Source organism: Chiloscyllium punctatum, chromosome 36 (assembly GCF_047496795.1).
Source record: "Chiloscyllium punctatum isolate Juve2018m chromosome 36, sChiPun1.3, whole genome shotgun sequence".
Classification (NCBI taxonomy): Eukaryota; Metazoa; Chordata; class Chondrichthyes; order Orectolobiformes; family Hemiscylliidae; genus Chiloscyllium; species Chiloscyllium punctatum.
The window spans coordinates 67,805,991-67,828,658 of NC_092774.1; the positions used below are offsets into that span (position 1 = coordinate 67,805,991).

General features: G+C 46.0%; 3 protein-coding genes across 3 annotated transcripts in view; 1 reads left to right on the plus strand and 2 right to left on the minus strand.

Moving 5' to 3' along the window:
- Nucleotides 1–21,116, minus strand: part of LOC140461047 (uncharacterized) — an 89,334-nt gene extending 68,218 nt beyond the window's left edge. Inside the window, exon 1 of the mRNA XM_072555831.1 lies at nt 20,759–21,116. The gene's annotated coding sequence lies outside the window, so the exon portion shown is untranslated. The remainder of the gene's footprint in view (nt 1–20,758) is intronic.
- LOC140460630 (uncharacterized) overlaps nt 1–22,668 on the minus strand; it is a 569,010-nt gene that overhangs the window by 336,232 nt on the left and 210,110 nt on the right. The gene's annotated exons all lie outside the window — the stretch shown is intronic.
- Nucleotides 1–22,668, plus strand: part of LOC140460632 (uncharacterized) — a 1,198,404-nt gene that overhangs the window by 134,507 nt on the left and 1,041,229 nt on the right. The window lies entirely within an intron of this gene.

A 22,668-nucleotide genomic window follows, 5' to 3' on the forward strand; every position in this document is an offset into this window, starting at 1 on the left:
TCTCTATGATTTGCCACCACTTGGCCCCTCTCCATCTGAACCCTTTGTATTCATCCGCCCATCCAGATGCCTTTTAACTGTAGGAATTGTACCAGCCCCCACCACTTCCTCTGGCAGCTCATTCCACATACGCATCACCCTCTTCATGAAAAAGTTGCCCCTGAGGTCTCTTTTACATCTCCCCACTGCCGTCACCCTGAACCTATGACCTTACAGTTCGGGACTCCCCCATCCCAAGGGAAAGATCTTGTCTATTTACCCTATCCATGCTCCTCATGATTTTATAAAAGTCTATAATGTCACCTCTCAGGCTCTGGTGTGATGGGGAAAACAGCCCCACGCTATCCTTCCGTCCCTCCTCACCCGGGTAATTAAGACACATACCTGAGGTTGCCAAGCCTGCTCCCTCCCTGGATTCACTCCAACTGCCACAAGTGAATAGATTTCCCCCCTCCCCTCCCAGGACAAAGAGTTGCCCAAAGAGAGGGAGTTTCACTCAAACTGACAGGACCACTTCCGCGTTGTGACGCCATCAATGGGTCGAGGGGGGAGGGTGAAGGGGCGAAACAAAAGGGGCGGGGCGAGGTGAGGTGCACAGTTGCAGGAATCCCTTTCCTTCACAGAATCCCCACAGCGTGGAAGCAGGCCACTCAGCCCAACGAGTCCAAACCAACCCTCGAAGGGTAACCCACCCACACCCATTCCCCTACACCTCTTGCTCTACTCACTGACTATCACACCTAACCTGCACATGTGGGCGGCACGGTGGCAAAGTGGTTAGCACTGCTGCCTCACAGCGCCGGAGACCCGGGTTCACATCCCGCCTCAGGCGACTGACTGTGTGGAGTTTGTACGTTCTCCCCGTGTCTGCGTGGGTTTCCTCCGGGTGCTCCGGTTTCCTCCCACAGTCCAAAGATGTGCAAGTCAGGTGAATTGGCCATGCTAAATTGCCCGTAGTGTTAGGTAAGGGGTAGATATAGATGTAGGGGTATGGGTGGGTTACGCTTCGGCGGGGCGGTGTGGACTTGTTGGGCCGAAGGGCCTGTTTCCACACTGTAAGTAATCTAATCCCTGGGCACTATGGATAATTGAGCATAGGCAATCCCCCCTAACCTGGACAAAGTTAAAAATCATAACACCAAATTATAGTCCAACAGGTTTATTTAGAAGCACTAGCTTTTGGAGCGCTGTTCCTTCATCAGGTGATTGTGGAGAATAAGATCATAATACATAGAATTTATAGAAAAAGATGACAGTGTCCTGCCACTGAAATGATACATTGAACAAACCTGGGTTGTTAAGCCTTTCATCTTTACAAATGGGTTGCAGGTTTCATTAATATGCAAATCCCAGAAATCCCTGGAAGGCACCTTCTCCATATAACTTAAATTTTGATAACAAAAAGTGACATTTCAGCTCAGCTCTGCAAATATACATTCACTCCCGTGGACTTGTGTGTGTGCGCGCATGAGAGAGAAAATGTCTATTTCCATCCTGTACATCTTTGTCTATTTCTGTTGGTGTAAATATTGTTGTAAATCATAGCTGGGTTCTCATAGATAGATGTAAGAGAGAGAGAATTCCTCAAGTATGACAGTCTCAGAATCCTAGGAGACCCCCATTTCTGGTTTACTTCCGAATGAACAAACATTAAACAAGAGCACCTATTTGTTTCAAATTTGGATTCATTTTTCTTGTGTGATTCCCTGCTATGATTACACTGTGTGTCTGGATGGTTGACAGGCTGGGATATGTGGGTTGGGGCTTGATTGGCTGAATGCTTTATTGTTCCAGAATGTGACAAAAAAAAGTTGGGGGGGGGCAAAGCTTCAGCAGAAATCCAGCAGAGCTGACAACAGACCGACATCTTACTCTGTAGGAACAGGGAGATCAACAGAGGACAGAGAAATCAGGACCTGAAATCCGAGCTGACACCAGACTACCCTGTGATCAGTGCTTTGATTAGCAGCACCAACCTTATACCTTTACCTCGCTTCCCCTATGACCAAACCCTCGATATTCAGGATTCAATCTTTGTCATCCTGAAGCCATGTTTCTGTAAGGAGTCTCAGATCATAATTATTCTCTTCAACGTGTGCAGTCAACTCATTTACTTTTGTTACAATGCAGCACACATTCAGATACCATTTCTGGTTTCAATTTTTGTGATCTTTAGAATCCAATTTTGATTGCTGGCATATTTACACTCCTTGTCCCTTTCTATCATTCTCTGAAGTTCATTTCACACATCACTACATTGCTCACTGGCCTTGGTTTGGATTGTTCATGCTAAATTGCCCAGAAAGTCGAGGTTAGGTGGGTTAGCCATGGGAGATGCAGGTTTGTAGTTTCATAGTAATACAAACAGGAGTAGGCCATTTGGCCCATCTAGCCTGCTGCACCATTCATTAAGATCATGGCTGATCTATCTATTGTCTCAGCTCCTCCTCCCTGCATTGTCCCAACTACCCTTAATTCCCCTACCATGCAAAAACCACCTTCAACTGTGTCTTGAATATACTTAATGAAGCTGCCTCTACTGATTCCTTGGGCAGAGAACTCCACAGATTCACTATTCTCCAGGAAAAACAGTTCTTCTTCATCTCTGTCCTGAATCTACTCCTCCTAATCTTGAGGCCTGGTTTCATTCACCAGCGGAAATGACTCAATAGGTAGAGCTTCATCCCCACAGTGCATTGAATTCCCACTTTCCACCAAAATCCCGGATGTACTCACTCACTCAGTTGCTGTCTCACAAATGCAGGATTTCATTGTTACTTCTTCTGCTCCCATTAAGGGCAAAACATCTTTGAAAGCTGCTCTGAAACTCCAGCCTCCATAATCACACTTCTGCTTTCACCGAAGGAGATTAGAGTCATACAGCACGGAAACAGACCCTTTGGTCCAACTTGTCTGGCCAAACAGATATCCTAAATTAATCTAGTCCAATTTGCCTGCATGTGGCCCACATCTCTCTAAACCCTTCCTATTCATGTACCCATTCAGATGCCTTTAAAAATTCCGACTCATCTCAAACGTATGCCTTCTAGTTTTGGACTCTCCTACCTTGGGGAAAAGACCTTGGATATTCACCCTATCCATGCCCCTTATGAACGTCTATAAGGTCACCCCTCAGCCTCCAATGCTCTCGGGAAAATATCCCCAGCCATTTGAGCCTTTCCCTGTCACTCAAACAGCAGACTTGTAAATCTTTTCCGACCCCTTTCAAAGTTTCACAATGTCTTTCCTATAAAAAGGGAGACCAGAAATGAATACAGTTTTCCAAACGTGGACTAACCAATGTCCTACACAGCCACAACATGACCTCCCAACTCCTATATTCAATGCACTGACCAATAAAGGAAAGCATACCAAATGCCGCCTTCACTATCCTGTCTACCGGTGACTCCGCTTTCAAGGAACTATGAACCTGCACTCTAAGGTCTCTTTGTTCTGCAATATCCCCCTTTACCATGTCAGTCCTGCCTGGATTGCTTAACCAAAATGCAAACCACACACTTCTCGGATTTAAACTCCATCTACCACACTTTGGCCAATCAGCCCACCTGATCAGTTCTAATTTATAGTGAACTCTCTTTCCTTGCTTATTCCTTAGAAGTTGAAAATCTCTATCCCACACACTCTCCCTCCATTCTCAGTTTGCTGAACCTAATCCCTGCTGTACCTCATCCTGAAGGATGCAGTTGATGCTGGTTAATCGGCCCACAAGCAGGGGTGTCCTAACTGAAACGTAATGAATACTGAATGGCCTGGAAAGAGTGGAAGTTGGGAAGGTGTCTCCATTGACTGGAGAGACTAGGACTAGTGGGCACAGCCTCAGAGTAAAGGGAAGACCTTTTAGAATTGAGGTAAGGAGAAACCTCTTCAGCCAGAAAGCGGTGAATCTATGGAATTCACTGCCACAGACGGCTGTGGAGGCCAGGTCACTGAGGACATTTAAGACTGAGATAGAGACATTCTTGAGCATCAAGATGATGGAGGGTTATGGAGACAAAGTGGGAGAATGTGGTTGAGAAACCTATCAGCCATGATCGAATGGCAGAGCAGACCTTGAATGGCCAATTTCTGCTCCGATGAATTATGTTCTCCTGCCGTCCTGGACAGAGGGGGCAAGAATTGGAAGCAGGAGTAGGCCATCTTTGTTCAAGCCTGCACCAGCATTCAACGAATTATAACTGGATATGAATCTACCGACATCTAGGTCCAACCTAGAGGGCATTGGTTTTGGGTGATAGGGAAAAGATATATTTCAGACTGAAGAGACAACCCATTCACACAGAGGGTGGTGTGTATATGGAATGGGCTGCTGGAGGAAGTGGTGGAGGCTGGTACAATTACAACATTTAAAAGGCATCTGGATGGGGACATGATTAAGGAGGATTTTGAAGGATGTGGATCAAATACTGGCGAATGGGTCATTAGATTACGTTCGGATATCTGAACAGCCTGGACTGAAGGGTTTGGTTCTGTGCTCTGCAACTCCGTGACTCTATTACTACGTAGTCGGAACCAATTTCACAACACCCGAAATAATCTATTCACCCCTTTTTGCCTGTCCTGTAACTGTACCTGCATCCACGACTTCCTCTAGACATTCATTCCACACACAAACCACTCTGTGTAAAAAGAAAAATAGAGTCCCTCATGTCTCTTTTGAATCTTTCTCCTCTCACCTTGAAAGTTCGCACCCTAATCTTGAAACCGCCACCGAGGGAAATGACACCCACCATTAACGTCATCCATATCCTTTATCAACCTCAATAAGGTCACCCTCTCAACCCCCCATGGTCAAGTGAAAAAATCCCAGTCTCTCCACCTAAATGTAGGCAGATTCATATCCTGTTATGATGTGTTCAATGCTGGTGCAGGCTCAAAAGACCAAATAGCCTACCCCTGCTCCCAATTTTCTCACTCTGTGTCCAGGACAGCAAGTGACTGAAGACAGAGGAGCAGAAATTATGCCATTCAGCCCATCAGGTCTATTCATACCATTCAATAGTGTCTGATAAGTTTCTCAACCCCATTCTCCCACTTTCTTCCCGTAGCCCTCGATCCCCTTGATACTCAAGGACCTATCTGTCTCAGTCTTAAATATCCTCAGTGACCTGGCCTCTGCAGCCTTCTGCGGCATTAAATTCCATAGATTCACCGCTCTCTGGCTGAAGTACTTTCTCCTTATCTCTGTTCTAAAAGGCTTTCCCTTTACCCTTAGGCTGTGTCCTCAGGTACTATTCCCTCCCACCAATGGAAACATCTTTCCAATGTCCACTGTGTCCAATTGGATGTCACTTGAGTTTGAGCCTGTTAATCAGCATGAACCAGACCATTCAGGATGAGGTACAGCAAAGTGAAAATAGTGAAAATGGCAGCAGAGTGTTTGGAACTGAGGTGAGGTGGAGGAAAGGGAAATGAGGAGACTGTTGAAGTCCACATTGATGCCCTGGGGTTGAAGTGTTCTGAGGCGGAAGATGAGCCGTTCTTCCTCCAAGCGTCCAGGGGTGGGAGGTGTCGGGGGTGGGAGGGGGGAGTTGAAATGTTGGGCCACAGGGCGGTGTAGTTGATGGGTGCAGGTGTCCCAGAGATGTCCCCAAAAGCACTCTGCTTGGAGGCATCCAGTCTCCCCAGTGTAGAGGAGACTGCATCGGGAGCAACGGATACAATAAATGATATTGTTGGATATGCAGGTAAAACTTTGATGAATGTGGAAGGCTCCTTTAGGGCCTTGGATGGAGGCGAGGGTGCAGGTTTTTCAATTCCTGCAGTGGCAGGGGAAGGTGCCAGGATGGGAGGGTGGGTTGTAGGGAGGTGTGGACCTGACCAGGTAGTCACGGAGGGAACGGTCTTTGCGGAAGGTGGAAAAGGGATGGGGAGGAAAATATATCCCTGGTGGGGTCTTTTTGGCGGAAATGTCGGCAGATGATTTGGTTTATGTGAAGGTTGGTAGGGTGGAAGGTGAGCACCAGGGGCGTTCTGTCCTTGTTACGGTGAGAGGTGTGGGGTCTGAGGGCAGATGTGCGGGATGTGGACGAGATGCGTTGGAGGGCATCTTTAACCATGTGGGAAGGGAAATTGTGGTCTCTAAGAACGAGGCCATCTGGTGTGTTCTGTGGTGGAAATAGTCCTTCTGGGAGCAGATACAGCAGAGGAATTGGGAATACGGGATGGCATTTTTGCAGGAGGTAGAGTGGGAAGAGGTGTAATCCAGGTAGCTGTGGGAGTCGGTGGGTTTGTAAAAAAATGTCGGTGTCAAGTCAGTCGTCATTAATGGAGATGGAGAGGTCCAGGAAGGGGAGGAAGGTGTCAGAGATGATCCAGGTAAATTTAAGGTCAGGGTGGAATGTGTTCGTGAAGTTGATGAATTGCTCAACTTACTCGCGGGAGCACGAGGTGGCGCCAATGCAGTCAATGTCATCCTGATGCCTTTTAAATGTTGCAATTGTACCAGCCATCACCACTTTCTCTGGCAGCTCATTCTTTGCACGCACCCTCACCCTAAAACTATGACCCATCCAGGGAAAAGACCTGGTCTATTTACCCTATCCATGCTCCTCCTGATTTTATAAAAGTTTGTCGGGTCACCCCTCAGCCTCTGGCGCTCGAGAGAAAACAGCCCCAGCCTATTCAGCTCAAACCCTGACAATATCCTTGTCAATCTTTTCTGAACCCTTTCAAGTTTCACAACATCCTTCCTCCAGCAGAGACACCAGAACTGCACACAACATTCCAAAAGTGGCCTAACCAATGTCTGGTGCAGCTACAACATAACTTCCCAACTCTTATAATTAGAGGATTGGGAAAGTTTTCAAAACCCACAAAAAAGAATGGAGAGACAAACAGATCTTTTGAGGGTCAGCTTGGAACATCAGGGCGGGGGGATGGGAATGAGGGAAGGAAGCTGACTGTGCTGGAGCAAAGGCGTAGGAAGAAAAGAGGACGCAAAACTGGCTTGAAGCTGCAATGAGGAAAATTGCATGTGCTGTACTTACACCTGTTGCAGTTAGTGGTGGGAATCGGGTTCATTTTAAAGATCAAAACAGAAAACTATCTACCCCTCCGCCTTCCCAACATCGATTCTTCAGTTCCTCCTCACCCGGAAAATTAAAACACAGACCAGAGTTTGCGGAGTCTGCTCCCTCCCTGGATTCACTCCAGTTGCTACAAGTGAACAATTTCGCCTCCTTCCATCTCTGCCTCCCTCCCAGGATGAAGAGTTGTCCAGATGGAGGGAGATTCACTTTGACAGGTCGACTTCCGCGTTGTGACGTCAATAAAGGAACCAGGGGCGGGGCAAGGAAAAGTGACGGCAAAGGGGGCAGGGTAAGACCGACAGCAAGCCCCCGCGCTGCGCATGCGCTGCGGCTGAAGGGGCGGAGAACACACTTTCCATAGTCCCCTCTCTTCAGAGAATCTCCAATGTGGAAGCAGGCCACGAGACCTCACCGACTCTCTCACAGGTCACCCACCCACACCTATTGCTATACATTTAACCCTGAGTAATACACCTGATGCCGAATTTAGCATGACCAATCCACCCTAACCTGCACATCCTTGGGCACTATGGGTAATTTAGCATGACCAATCCACCCTAACCTGCACATCCTTGGGCACTATGGGTAATTTAGCATGACCAATCCACCCTAACCTGCACATCCTTGGGCACTATGGGTAATTTAGCATGACCAATCCACCCTAACCTGCACATCCTTGGGCACTATGGGTAATTTAGCATGACCAATCCACCCTAACCTGCACATCCTTGGGCACTATGGGTAATTTAGCATGACCGTTCCACCCTAACCTGCACATTCCTGGGCACTATGGGTAATTTAGCATAGCCAATCCACTTTAACCTGGATTTAAAATCACACAACTCTAGGTTGTAGAACAACAGGCTTCTTTGGAAAATGTAACTTTGAGTGATTTGCGTTCAATTCCCGCTTCGAGCAATTGTCTGTGTGGTGTTTGCACATTCTCCCCGTGTCTGAACGGGTTTCCTCCGACAGTTCAAAGATGTGCAGGTTAGGTGAATTGGCCATGCTAAATTGCCCCGTAGTAGGTGCATTAGTCAGGGGTGAATGTAGGGGAATGGGTCTGGGTGGGTTGCTCTTCAGAGCGTTGGTGTGGACTTTTTGGGCTGAAGGGCCCGTTTCCACACTGTCGGGAATAATTATATAAAATGCCACCAATCCATTCGAGTGCCCGACATTAGTCTTAATTGGGTAGTAGAAATCTGCAATAAGTATAATTGCTCGCTTCAGGACATCCACACTTGAATTAATTTAGCATACAGGACACATTGGGCAACTATTAAAGACTCCGTTGGATTTCCCCTGGGTTGTGGACTCATGCAGAGACACAAACAACTTGCTTTGAAAACAGTGTTCGATTTGCAAATGAAACGGCTGACAGATATTGAGAGTTTGCACAGTTGGTTAAGCAGCTATGTGTCATAGCCAGGATTTGTGAGGCTCAACTCCCTAATTTGGACTGTTCTGGAAAGTGTGTGCTTCGCTAGCCTTGGAAGGAAGGAATAAACAAAAGCTGACAAACTGAGATATGAAGCAAGTTGGAAAATGTTACAGAGAGACACACACACAGGTAGAAGTTTGCAGAAAAGTTAACACTTCAATCTGGTTTCAATGCACATTAGCCTGGGTATGGTACTGATATCACAGGGGCCTCAAAAAGGGTAATCCCTCAATACTCAAACCAAAATGTGGGTGACCCCTACTGGACTGGTTTGTGTTCATTCTTTGCTGCTGCCTATTTCAGTTGATTATGTACATTATTGTTAACACTCACAAACCTGGTGGCACCCAGATTTTTGGAAAGCAGCTAGGAAAAGATCTGAAGCGTGTTTAATTTGTAAACAAACAAGATGCATACTCTAAGAGGGATGCCCTGGGTTTGTTAACCACCTCCTTGCCTGGTCGGCCTTTTTTAATTGTCTACAACTTGCTTATATAGAATCACCTCGTGTACATTGTCATGAATATTGTCTAATAAGAGTAGATGAATCAAAACCATCCTAATGATGAAACAGCTGACACTGTATGTTGGACAAGTGGGAAATATTTGCATCAGTTAACCAAAGCACTTCAAAGTTTACAGTCACGGGTATATCAAATCAAAGACTTAGGACCAGGGCATTTTGGAGCCTGCTTCCTTGGGCAGAGAATTCCGCAGATAAACTACTCTCTGGGAAAAGCAGCAGCCCTCACTTCCTCCTCCTCATCTCTGTCCTAAACCTACTCCCCCAAAGCTCAAGGCCTAGTCTCAGCCACCAGCAGAAATGACTGGATAAGGTAGGGCTTCATCCTTGAAGTGCAACGAATTCCCACTTTCCCCCAAAATCCCAGATGTACTCACTTAGTTGCTTGCTGTCTCACAAATAAAAGATTTCATTGTAACTTCTTCCGGTCCCAGTAAGGGCAAAACATCTTTGAAAGCTGCTCTGAAAGTCCAGTCTTCACAACCACACTTCTGCATTCACCGAAGACAGTAAGAGTCATACACCACACAAACAGATCCTTCCACCCACCTCGTCGATGCCAACCATACATCCAAAATCAATCTATTCCATTTGCCAGCATGTGGCCCATATTCCTCAAAACCCTTCCTAGTCATGTACCCATCCAGATGCCTTTTAAATGTTGTAATTATACCAGCCTCCACCACTTCCTGTCAGCTCGTTCCAGACATGCAAAACCCTGAGAGAAAAAGTGGCCCCTCAGGTCCCTTTTAAATCTTTGCCCTCTCAGCTCAAACCTCTGCCTTCTAGTTTTGGACTCCCCTACCCGGAGGAAAAGACCTTGGCTATTCAACCTATTCATGCCCCTTATAAACTTCTATAAGGTCACCCCTCAGCCTCTGACACTACAGGGAAAAAAGCCCCAACCTATTCAGCCTCTCCCTCTCGCTCAAACCTTCCAACTCTGACACCAGCCTTATAAACCTTTTCCAAACCCTTTCAAGTTTCACAACATCCTTCCATAGGATGGAGACCAGAATTACACACAATATTCCAAAAGTGGCCTAACCAATGTCCTGCGCAGCCACAATATGACCTCCCAACTCCTTCACTCAATGCTCTGACCAATAGAGAAAAGCATACCAAACATTATCTTCACTATCCTGTCTGCCTGCAACTCCACTTACAAGGAACTATGAACCTGCACTCCAAGCTCTCTTTCTTCTGCAACACCTCCCCTGTGTAAGTCCTGCCTGCATTGCTTGACCAAAATGCAACACATCACATTTCTCCAAGTTTAACTCTCTCTGCCCCTCCTCGGCCCATCAGCACATCCAATCAATTCTAAGTTATAGTGAACTTTCTTTCCTCTCTTATTCCTTAGAGGCTGAAGATCTCCATCCCACACACTCTCCCTCCATTTTCAATTTGCTGAACCTAATCCCTGCTGTACCTCATCCTGAAGGGTCTGATTCATGCTGATTAACAGGGCCATACTCAGGGGAGATCTAACTGAAACATACAGAAGACTGAACAGCCTGGACAGAGTGGATGTTGGGTAGATGTTTCCATTAGTAGGAGAAACTAAGACCCGAGGGCACAGCTTTAGAGTAAAGGGAAGACTTTTTAGAATGGAGATAAGGAGAAACTTCTTCAGTCAGAGTGGCGAATGTATGGAATTCATTGGCACAGAAGACTGCAGAGGCCAGGTCACTGAGGACAATTAGACTGAGATAGCTAGGTTCTTGAGTATCGAGGGGGACAGGGAGAAAGCAGCAGAATGGTGCTCAGAAATTGATCAACTATGATTGAATGGTAAGAGCAGACCCGATGGGCTGAATAGCCCACTTTCTGCTCTTATGTCTGTGGTCTCTTGCTGTCCAGGACAAAGCATGAGAATTGGGAGCAGGAGTCGGCCATTTGGTCTTTCAAGCCTGCACCAGCATTGAACAGATCACAAATGGATATGGATCTCCCTACATCTAGGTGCAGAGGCTGGGACTTTTTTCACTGGAGCATTGGAGGTTGAGAGGTGTCCTTCGAGAGGTTTAAAAAATCATGAGGAATATAGGTGAGGTGAACGGCAGGTGTCATTTCAAGATGAGGGCGCAAACTTTTAAAGTGAGAGTAGAACGATTCTAAAGACATGAGGAGCACATTTTTTCTTAAAATAAAAAGAGTGGTTTGTGTGTGGAATGAATGTCTAGAGGAAGTGGTGGATGCAGGTACAGTTACAGTGTTTAAAGTACATTTTGATAAGTACGTGAATAAGAATGGTTCAGAGGGAAATGGGCCAAACACAGGCAGGTGGGATGAGTTTAGTCAGTCAGCATGGACTCGTTGGACTGAAGGGTGTGTTTCTATGTTGTACAACTGTTACTGCTCTGTACTTAAAACTATTTTCTTGCCTTCCCCAATAACCATCCACTTCTTTGTTGTTCAAACATCATGTGAACTCAGCCTTGAATATATTCAATGACCCCCTAACTGCAGGGAGACATCCCCACTTCTAAATTCAATTCCTCTTGATAATATAACACTTGCCTTGCTGATTGCTTGCTGCACCTGTCTGACTGGCGTAGGAGGACGCTGAGGCCCCTTTGTACGTCCACACATCATTCCTAATGAAGGGCTCGTGCTCAAAACGTCAACTAACCTGCTGCTTGGCTGCTGCCTGACCTGCTGAGTTTTTTGGTGCCACACATTGCAACTCTGATCTCCAGCATTTGCAGTCCTCACTTTCTTCACTTCCCAATATACCACCATTTAAACAATACACCTCATTTCTGCTTTTTTTTCCCCCACAGTAAAGACTATAACTTCACCCTGTGGTACTGCATTTGCCAAATGTTTGAGGCACAGACCGGGACCAGCTTTTCCAGAGTCTGTCCTCTTTCTGGATTCACTCCCTTTTTCAGTTGCTGCAAGTCAACAATTGGATCCCAGCATGAAAATAAAAGAAATAGAAAAGAGAGTGAGAGAAGAGTATGCTGTTGGACAGAGGAAGGAAATTACAGTCTTGGATGAATCTCAGTCTTCATTCAGAGAAAGAGCAGCAGCAGCAGCAGCTTCAGAGGTTCATGGGTCAAGATTAGAAAAGCACAGCAGGTTAGGCAGCATCCGAGGAGCAGGAAAATCGACGTCTCAGATTCAGACAATAGGGCTGTTCTGAATGGTAGGAGGACCAGGCTCCTCCTCCTGGTGTTCCAGTGCTCCTCATTGGGCTGGCAAATGAAATTCATGCACCATTTTTACAGACATAGAAGGATGTGCAGTTTTTTTTTGCAGACACCGGCGACCATGCGTAGCGCTTGCTGACACCGAGGGGCACGTGCAGTAGGCTTTGTAGGTATGCTGGTGTAACTGACAGATTCAACTGGCCAAATGCCAATAGGAGGAAAAAAAAGGTAGAGCCACAATTTTGTTTCACCTCCCCACCCCGGCTCTACATAACCGCACATGCTCCTCGCTATTCTCCTTACCCTCACCCCTCATGATTTTTCAAATCTCAATAAGGTCATTCCTCAACCTCCTCCACTCCAGTGATAAAGTCCCAGCCACTCCCTATAACTCAAACCCTCCAGTCCTGGCAATGTCCAAGTAAATCATTACCGAACCATCTCTAATAGTATTCCTCCTATGACAGGGCGACCAGAACTGTACCCTGTACTCCAAAAAAAATAGATTCACCAACATCCTGTCCAGCCTCAACATAGAACAAAGAAAATTTACAACCCAGGAACAGGCCCTTTAGCCCTTCAAGCCTAAGCCGATCCAAATTCCCTGTCTAAACCTATCGCGCAATTCCTGAATCTATATCCCTCTGCTCTCCACCTACTCATGCATCTGTCCAGATGCACTTTTTTTTTAAAAAGATATTTTTATTGAAAACTTAACATGTTTTTACAAGTTTACCAATAAAAAAAACACAAGTACAAACATTAATATACAATTAAATCTTAAATAATAGCCAAAACCTGACAAAGAAAAAGAAAAAGACAAAACTCAACTAACTACTAATCTAACCCATAACTAACCAGAGTGTATGATCAAATAAATTACATTATGCAAGAGAAAAAAAGGATAATATAGTAATTAAGTCGTGAAGTACATGCTTGGAATGAGTGAACATCAAGTCATAATAAAACCCGTATTCATGCGGGATTCCTCTCCCAAGGGGCCCCGGACCAGCCAGAACCGTTACCTCAACTAGATGAAAGTCCTTGATAGAATGGCCAAAATAACTGTATCTATGAAATTCAAAAAAGGCTGCTATATGTTATAGAATAATTCAGTTTTTTGTTGCACCATATTTGTAAGGAAGTCAAGGGGAATATATTCCATGATTAATCTATGCCAATTTGGAAGTCCTGGAAGGCCCTCAGCCACCCAGTTTACTAAGATATTTTTCCTTACACAGAAGGAGAAAATGGAAAATAATTTGCTCCCGTGCACATCCACAGAAGGTAAGCTCGAGAAGCCCAGAAGAGGAGATACTGGATCTACTGTAATTTACGTTGCCAAGATGTCTGTCAGGGCGTTTACTACTTTGGTCCAGTATTTGAGGATCTTATGGCATGTCCACAAGTGGTGTGTAAGAATGCCCACCTCTGTTTTACATTTGGGACACATTGCAGATTCTCCTGCCCTAAAGTTTGCCAACCGTTCTGGTACCATATGGGCCCTATGAAGTATCTTTACCTGAATGGCCTGGGTTCTGTTACAAATGGAGATTTTTTTTGGCATTTTCCCAGATGTCATTCCACTGTTCTGTAGAAATTTCCAGCCCCAAATTCTGATCCCATGTTCTAAGCAGACGGTCCATATCTTCCGACATTTCATCACGTAATAAATGATAAAGAGTGCTGACCGAGGGTACACCCATTGGCCACAACACTCTACGTTCTCTATCTGATTTATAGAGACTATCTAATAGCATAGCCTTCTTCTGTATGACGTCTCGAATTTGGAAGTATCGAAACAGGTCTCCATTATGTCATCCAAATTTCTGATGCAGCTATTCAAAAGACATCAAGACCCCTCCTCAAACAGATCCCCTAAACAGGAGATACCCCTGGATCTCCAGGATTTGAATATGGCATCTGTAAGCTCCGGTTGAAAACCCCATGCCCCCACTATAGGAGTATAGGGGGATGTTTTATGTGAATTACCCTCGTTTTGCCACATTATATTCCAAGCTTTAATTGTGTTTCGTACTGTAGGGTTTCTACAGTGGTTCGTGATGATTTACATCTTATCTAAAAATAAGAGGTTAATAAGAGGACACTGTACTTGAGAAGCCTCGACGTCCATCTAGATTGATTGCAGATCAGACGAGACCCAATTGGCTATGTAGCTGAACAAGGAACTTAACTGAGACTTCCTAAAGTCTGGAAAATCCAGCCCTCTCCCCTTGCCTGTGGAAGCTGTAGCTTCCTTAACTTAATGAGAGGCCGTCTAGGATTCCAGATGAAAAAACCCAGCCAATGATACAGTTTACGCAGTGCCATACTCAGCAGCATCACCGGAAGCATTCTCATAGGGTATAAGAGGGAGCAAGACATTCATTTTAATTAGGGCTATTCTACCTAGCCCGGAAATTGGAAGGCCTCCCCAGCGTTGAAGGTCGTGCCTTACCCTTTCCAATAGACGTACAAATTGGCTTTATACAGTTGGCCAAACACTGGGGTGATAAAAAATGCCTAAGTGTAAGAAACCCCCCAGAGACCACCGAAAGGGGAAGTGGGATCCGTCCAATAAGTGGGACATATTAGTGAGGCCACCCATCGGCATGGCCTCCGATTTTGAAAACTTAATGTTGTAGCCTGAAAATGAACTAAATGTATTAATAACTTGGATGAAGAGAGGCATGGACATCAGAGGATTATTAAGAAAAAGGAGATCATAATCTGTGTATAGGGTAATTTTAGGTTTACCTGCACCAACCCTTGGGGCCGTTATATTAGAGTAAGCCCATATCGCTTCCCGCTAGTGGCTCAATTATTAGCGTGAATAGCAATGGTGAGAGAGGACATCCCTGACGGCAGCCCCTATCCACACTGAAGCTATCCAAACCTATTCCATTGGTGCTCACAACTGCTTGGGGATCATTATACAGTGTTGAGTGCCATTTGGCAAATGCGTTTCCAACGCTAAACCTTTCCAATGTATAGAACAGGTATGACCATTCAACCCTGTCGAATGCCTTCTCTGCGTCCAATGAGACTACTATTCCCAGTATTCTTTCCTGATGACAGACTTGATTGACATTCAAGACCCTTCTAATATTATTAGATGATCCACGGCCCTTAATAAATCCAGTCTGGTCCTCTTATGATATATGGCAGTACCCGCTCCAGCCTCAATGCTAATGTTTTAGAGAGAATTTTAAAATCTACAGTTAGCAAGGATATTGGTCTGTATCGTGCACAATCTTCTGGATCCTTTCCTTTTTTGAGAATAAGGGAGATATTCACCTCTTTCAGTAAAGGCAGGAGGCAGCCCTGACTATTTGTGTAGTTATATATGTCCATAAGTGGGCCAGCTAATACTCCTGTGAACTCTTTGTAAAATTCAACCTGAAAGCCCTCTGGGCCAGGTGCCTTACCGCTCTGAAGTTACCTGATTGCACCAAGTATTTCCTGGGTTGTTAGGGGAGCATTCAGGACCGATACCTATTCGGGGATTAAGTCTGGAAAGGCCAGGCTTTTAAAAAAGAACTGGCTCCTCCTGGCTCTATCTTCACAATCCTGTGATCAGAATAAAACTTTCTGAAGATTGTGTTGATCCCTTTATGATGTGAATCAGAGTACCAGCACTTTCCCTGATAGCTGTGATAGTTTGAGGGGCCCTTTTGTTTTCCTTGCAAGAAATGCTAAGCATCTACCAGGTTTATCGCTAAATTCATATAATCTTTGTTTTGCAAATAATATTTCCCTCTTTGCCGTTTGAGTGAAGGCGGTATTCAGAGCTGTCCTAAGGGTCATAATCCTTTGTAATTTGGCAATAGAAGGTCTGTCAGCGTATGCTGTTTCAGCTGCTTTTAAGCGAGCCTCAAGTAGACGCTGTTGTTTACCTTTTAATTTTTTCCGGGTCACCGAGTATGAAATGATCACAACTCTCGCATAAGCTTCATTAGTCTCCCACATCATTGACGGGTTACTAGCTGTACCTGAATTAATTTCCAAGAAAGCTTTAAATTCTTGAGAAAAATATTTTGCAAATTTACTATCCTTCATGAAGAAGGAATCCATACGCCAACGTCAGGGGGATGCCTCATTGTTCCTAGCCTTGATTTCCATGTACACAGCAGCGTGATCAGAAATGATCATATCACCTATTTTACAGGACGATATGGAATTTTAAAAAGTCGAGGGGATAAAAAAACATGTCAATTCTCGTGTGACATTTATGTGGATTAGAGTAAAAAGAGAAATCTCTGCCTTGGGGGTGGAGGAACCTCCACACATCTATTAATTCTAATTCTTGATTCAAATTCGCCAATTGTCTAAATCTGGGGGATACACCTGCAGTCCTCTTGGGTATCCTGTCTATTTCCGGCTCCATAATGCAATTAAAGTCTCCCCCTATAATTGTATGACGAGCACAGAGAGCCATCAGTTTGGAGAAGGCTTCAGTTATAAATTTGAAAGGATGCGCCGGGTGACAATACTGGTTTAAAATCCCATATTCCTCTCCATTTATAAGGGCTTTAATTAGTCTATATTGTCCAGATTAATCTTTTATCTGACTTAGGATTTTGAAAGGGAGATTCTTCCAAATAAGAATGACTACTCCCCTACATTTTGAGCTGAAGGAAGAAAAGAAGGCCTGATCAAATCCACCCTGTTGTAATTTCAAATCTCCTTTATCCAATAAATGGGTCTCCTGTAGAAGAGCTATATGAACCCTTTCTTTTTTGAGGTTTGATAATATTTTCTTCCTTTTTATTGGAGAATTACTCCCCTTGGCATTCCAGGTGCACTATTTAAGCGAATGACTCACCATAATCATCCAGGCAAGTCCAAGACCCCCTGGGAGGAGAAACACCATCCAAAACGCACCTGGGCAGTACGGTGGCACAGTGGTTAGCACTGTTGCCTCACAGCGCTAGAGACCCAGGTCAATTCCGGCCTCAGGCGACTGACTGTGTGGAGTTTGCACGTTCTCCGTGTCTGCGTGGGTTTCCTGCGGGTGCTCCGGTTTCCTCCCACAGTCCAAAGATGTGCAGGTCAGGTGAATTGGCCATGCTAAATTGCCCATGTTAGGCAAGGGGTAAATGTAGGGGTATGGGTGGGTTGCGCGTCGGTGGGTCGGTGTGGACTTGTTGGGCCAACGGGCCTGTTTCCACACTGTAATGTAATCTAATCTAAAAGATTAGACCGTAGAAAATTCACAAAAATTGAGATTCTTTATTACACTCACACCAATAAAATAAAAAAAACTATTTCTAAATAAAACAACATATTTAAATGGAGATTTTTCCCGTTTCCAGGGGAATCACTTCCTTTCCAAAAACCAATCATATCCTCTCCCGACCAGTGCCCCACCCTCGACCAAGGCACCCCATAATAAAGTGAAGAAAATTCAAGTGTACGACCAAGCTAAAGTTAACAATGAGTCCCCTACCCTCCTCCCCCTCCCCACCCACACATCAACACCTAGATATATTTGGTGATGTTAATACCACATATAAACATATAAAACTATAAAATTACAGTCTCAGCAGATAATAATTAATTATGGTAATACAAAATAACAGGGGGAAATAACCCCGTTTTAAGAGAAAAAATAAGACAAAACAGAGACCCCTCCTCACCTAAATCTACTAGACCACCCGGCCTATATATATTTACAAAAAAAGGAGAAAATCGCAGAGTGGAGAACAAATAAGCACCCCCTCCCTACTTCCCGGAGATAATATTAAGCAATAAAGTAATAAAAGAGAAAAAAAGGGTGAACCAGAGAAGGGGGAGGACAGAACAACATCATTCACCACACGAGTTAAATCTTACAATTTATCTAAGAGACTCCAAAAATTCTTTGGCCTTCTCCGGCGATCCGAAGTTATACATGGACCCTTCATGGCTAAAACGAAGCGTCGCTGGGTAGCACAGGGAGTACTGAATGTTTAAATCCCTTAAACGCCCTCCTCTTTTGGACCAGAGCCAGGGAAAAGTCTTGAAACAGCATAATCTTGGATCCTATGTAAATCATGGCTTGGGGATCTTTCCCAAGATTTCTGGAAGCTTCCAGGAGCATTTGCTTCTCCTAAAAGCACTGCAGCCGGAACAGGACCGGGTGGGGGCGCTGGTCCAAGCCAGTGGGCCCATTCTACCCTGACCTGGCCTGATCCACCCTCCAGATTCAATAACTGCGGAAGCCACTGCTCCAGAAACGTTGTTAGCGGGCCTTCCTCTTCCCATTTGAGAAGGCCCAGCAAACGAATATTTTCTCGACCACCTCGATTTTCGAGGTATTTGATGTGATCTTCCAAGGCCCGGACTCACTGTTCGAGAGTCCAGACCCGACCCACGGCTGATTCTGCAGCAGCCTGGGAGGTCGCGGCCTTTAGCTCCGCCCCTCCGACTTGATGTTCGATTCTTTCAATATCTTGGTCGTGCTTCTGCAGCGCGACCGAGGGCGACTCCCACCTGCTCCTGGACGCTATGAAGGTGTCGATCTTCTCTTCAAGCTAAGAAATCACTGCAACAAGGCTCGCCACCATAGTTAAGGCCCCTGGGGCAGCTGCAGACGCCTCTGCTGCAGCTGGGGAAGGGTTCCTATGTGGTGCGAGCTGCGGGCATTCTTTCCTTTAGTCATTTTAACAGGGCACTAAACTGCTCAAGTTTGGTGCAAAATAACTAGTGTATTTAAATAAAAGCTATTTTAAATGATTTGGCAGGTGTGGTGGAGGCAGGCAGCCCACTTTGCCTGAGTCTTGGACAGAGCACTACAGACTCAGACTTGCTGGGTCGCCACCATCTCCCCCGCCCAGATGCACTTTAAATGAATCTAACATCCCTGCCTCTACTTTTCCTGACAATGCATTCCAGATGTCTATCACCCTCTGAGTAAAGTACTTTCTGTGTGCATCTCCAACATGATGTCCCAACTCCTGTACTCAGCATGTGAACAATGAAGGCAAGTGTGCGAAACACCTTCTTCACCCCTGTCTACCAGTGATGGAACTTTCAAGATCAATAAACCTGAACACCCCCGGGTCTCTGTTCTACAACACGACCCAGGGCCCTACCAATACCTGTTCAAGTCTTGCCCGTCTTTATTTTAGCAAAATGTAACCCCTCACTTCTATCCATACCTCTGTCATACATGTGGTCTCTCAGACATACACATACACCACGCCCTCAACACTCTCACCCTCTCACAGGCTCATACTCCATCACAATCACAATTTATCAAGCATGCACACATGCAAATACACTCACCAACGCGCAGTCTTATACACAAACTCACATGCACACACACACACTTTCCTGATGAAGGGCTTTTCCCTGAAACGCCGATTTTCCTGCTCCTCGGATGCTGCCTGACTTGCTGTGCTTTTCCAGAACCACTCTAATCTAGACTATTCCATAGACTCACGACCCTCTGGGAAAAGCAGTTCCTCCTCATCTCTGTCTGAAAGCTACTCCCTCTAACCTTGAGGCCTTGTCTCACCCAGCAGCAGAAATGACCAGATAGGGTAGGACTTCATCCCCACAGTGCAATGACATTGGGAAGATGTTTCCATTGGTAGGAGAGACTAGGACCAGAGGGCACAACTTTAAGAATAAAGGGAAGACCTTTAGGAACAGAGATAAGCGACGTCGCCTTTTCTGCCGACAGCGAGGAGCATGGACCATGTGTTGGTGACACCAGCGAGCAGGCGTGCTGTTGTTCACACCATGGAACAGACATTATGTCGTGATGCTGGTGTTATTGACAGATTTTAAGTGTTCAAATGCCAATAGGAAAAATAAACGTTAGAGACACAGTTCTTTTTCCCCATGTGGCTCAACATTTTATAGCTTTTGCATTTTGTCTGGCTGCTCAACTTTTTAAATGTCCTTTCCTCAGTGACGGGGGGAGGTTCACTACAAGAGGGCATAGGTTTAGGGTGAGAGCAGAAAGATATTAAAGGTACCTAAGGGGCAACTTTTCCATGCAGAGGGTGGTGCATGTATGGAATGAACTGCCAGAGGAAGTAGTGGAGGTCAGTATAATTACAGCATTGAAAACACATTTGAATGGATAGATGAATAGGAAGGGATTAGTGGGATATGACCAAAGTGCTGGCAAATGGGACAAGATTAATGTAGGGTATCTGGTTGGCATGGACAGGTTGGACCGAATGGGTCTGTTTCCGTGCTGTACATCTCTATGACTCTAAATAATAAAAAGTATATTTTGACAAATAACAAACTATATCCATGTTAACAAGGCTTAGTGCACCACATACTTTACTAAGCATTCTCAACAGGTCCTGCCCCTTCAATGACTGAGAAACATAGACATGCTGGTGCATAATCTCCTTCAATAGTATTTACACACTCCCCTAGGGAATTGCACAAGTAACAGCAAAGAGTAAACAGCACAAGGATTAAACAAACAGTGAGGGGGTAAACAGCACAAGGATTAAACAAACAGTGAGGGGTAAACAGCACACACCCCAGTAAAAGCAGATGTAAAGTGAGTGTAAAATGTGACTATGACAGGACAGGCCCCACATTCCTTCCCCTCCATCCCCCCCCCAACCTGCCTCACCTTTCACCTCCCGGGCCCAGTACCTTCCAGGTGGCCCCAGAGTTGACACAGGGGCCGCCCCACGACCAGTAGAACTCCACCACCCAGGCGGCCGACGGGTTCCCAAACAGGCCCTTAACCCCATCCACCTCCAGAATGGTCACCGGCTCCTGCCTGCTGTACAGCCGGGCGGTGTGGCCGTGACACAGCAGCTGCACCAGGAAGGCGGCGGTGCCCAGTGACGGGTGTCTGCCCCGGGCCGCACGGCGCCATTTTCCTAACGGCCGCCCCTTCCCCGCTCGAGCGACTTCTCCTCCCAACCGCCTTCACCCCCGCGTGACGTCAGCTCAGGGGGATGGGCGGGGCCGGGGGGAGCCTCACCGTCACCAAGTAACAGCCACCTCGCGCTACAACTGCTCATTCACAAAAACAAACTCTTCTGTCTCGCTCTGCAGCTGCAGGGGGGTCACTGCCACGTTTCGAGGAGCCCTGTCTACATTGGGAAAGCTCACGGCTCAATTTAAACAGATATTCCGACATATAACGGAACAGCGTCATATCTAAAGGGGGCAATCTGCATTTTAAATGGACATGGACATTTTAATGGGTATTTCTGCAAATAAAGAGGTTTAAATGGACGAGATTACACTTCAAAGGGATGTGGGCACATTCAAAAGGATATCGTAATATGTAAAGTGACGCAGTTATATCTAAGTGAATCTACCATTGGTGGGTCCACATGGGGGAGGTGTCGTTCAGTTGCCCGAAGTGCTGGAAGGCCTTCAGCAATTCCTCAGCCCTGCTGAGGTACCAGTCCGTTCACACCAGGGAGAAGTTCTCCTGTCCGAGTGTGGGAAGTGCTTTACCCGCTCCTCCACACTGCTGAAGCAACAGCTGGTCCACACGGGTGGGGGATGGGAGGCCATTCTGCTGCCCTGAGTGCGGGAAGGCCTTCAGCAATTCCTCCACCCTGCTGAAGCACCAGTGTGTCCACACTGGGGAGAGACCCTTCAGCTGGCCCGAGTGTGGGAAGAGGTTCATGTTTTCCTGCAACTTGCGGAAGCACCAGCGGGGGCACCAGCGCTCCAAGCAATCAGATCCCACCGGTGACGCTGCCTTCGGTCACCCCCCAGGACTGAATCTGCTGCCAGTTCTGACAGTGGGTGCAGTGGGAGAGTAGTTGGGCTGTTATTGTTTTCTGCTGGAATGCAATTGCCCCCCACACCCCACAAACCCAACCCCATGGTAGCTCAGGGTTAGCACTGCTGCCTCATGGCACCGGGAACTCAGGAATAATTCCACCCTTGGGGGTCTGTGTGCAATTTATGAAGGGTAGGAAAATGGATCTGAGTTGGTTAGTCTTCGGAAGATCAGTGCAGATGTGTTCGGCTGAAGGACCTGTTTTTCCACATTGTAGGAGTTCTACGATCCTATGAGCTTTGCTTTCAGTGGACACTGCTGCTCATTGAGCCAGGGACTGCACATTGCCAATGAAATGATCCAGAGAAACCTAAGACAGCAAGACCATCAGAGCAGATGTTAGACCAATGGGCCGGACGAGTCTACTCTGCCATTAGTTAGAGACAAAAGTAGTGCAGATAAGATTAGGTACAGTGTGGAAACAGGCCATTCATCCCAACAAGTCCACATCGACCCTCCAAAGAGTAACCCATCCAGACCCATGTACCTAACTCTATGGGCAATTAAGCATGGCCCATCCACATGACCTGCACATCTTTGGTTTATGGAAGAAAACAGGATCATCCAGAGAAAACCCTCGCAGACACTGGGGTAATGTGCAAACTCCTCACAGACAACCACCCAAGGCTGGAATCAAACCTGGTTCCCTGGCGCTGTGAGGCTGCAGGTGTAACCACTGAGTCACTACATATTGCAACCCGAGGTCGGCAAGCAGGAGGTTGGGAGCCAGC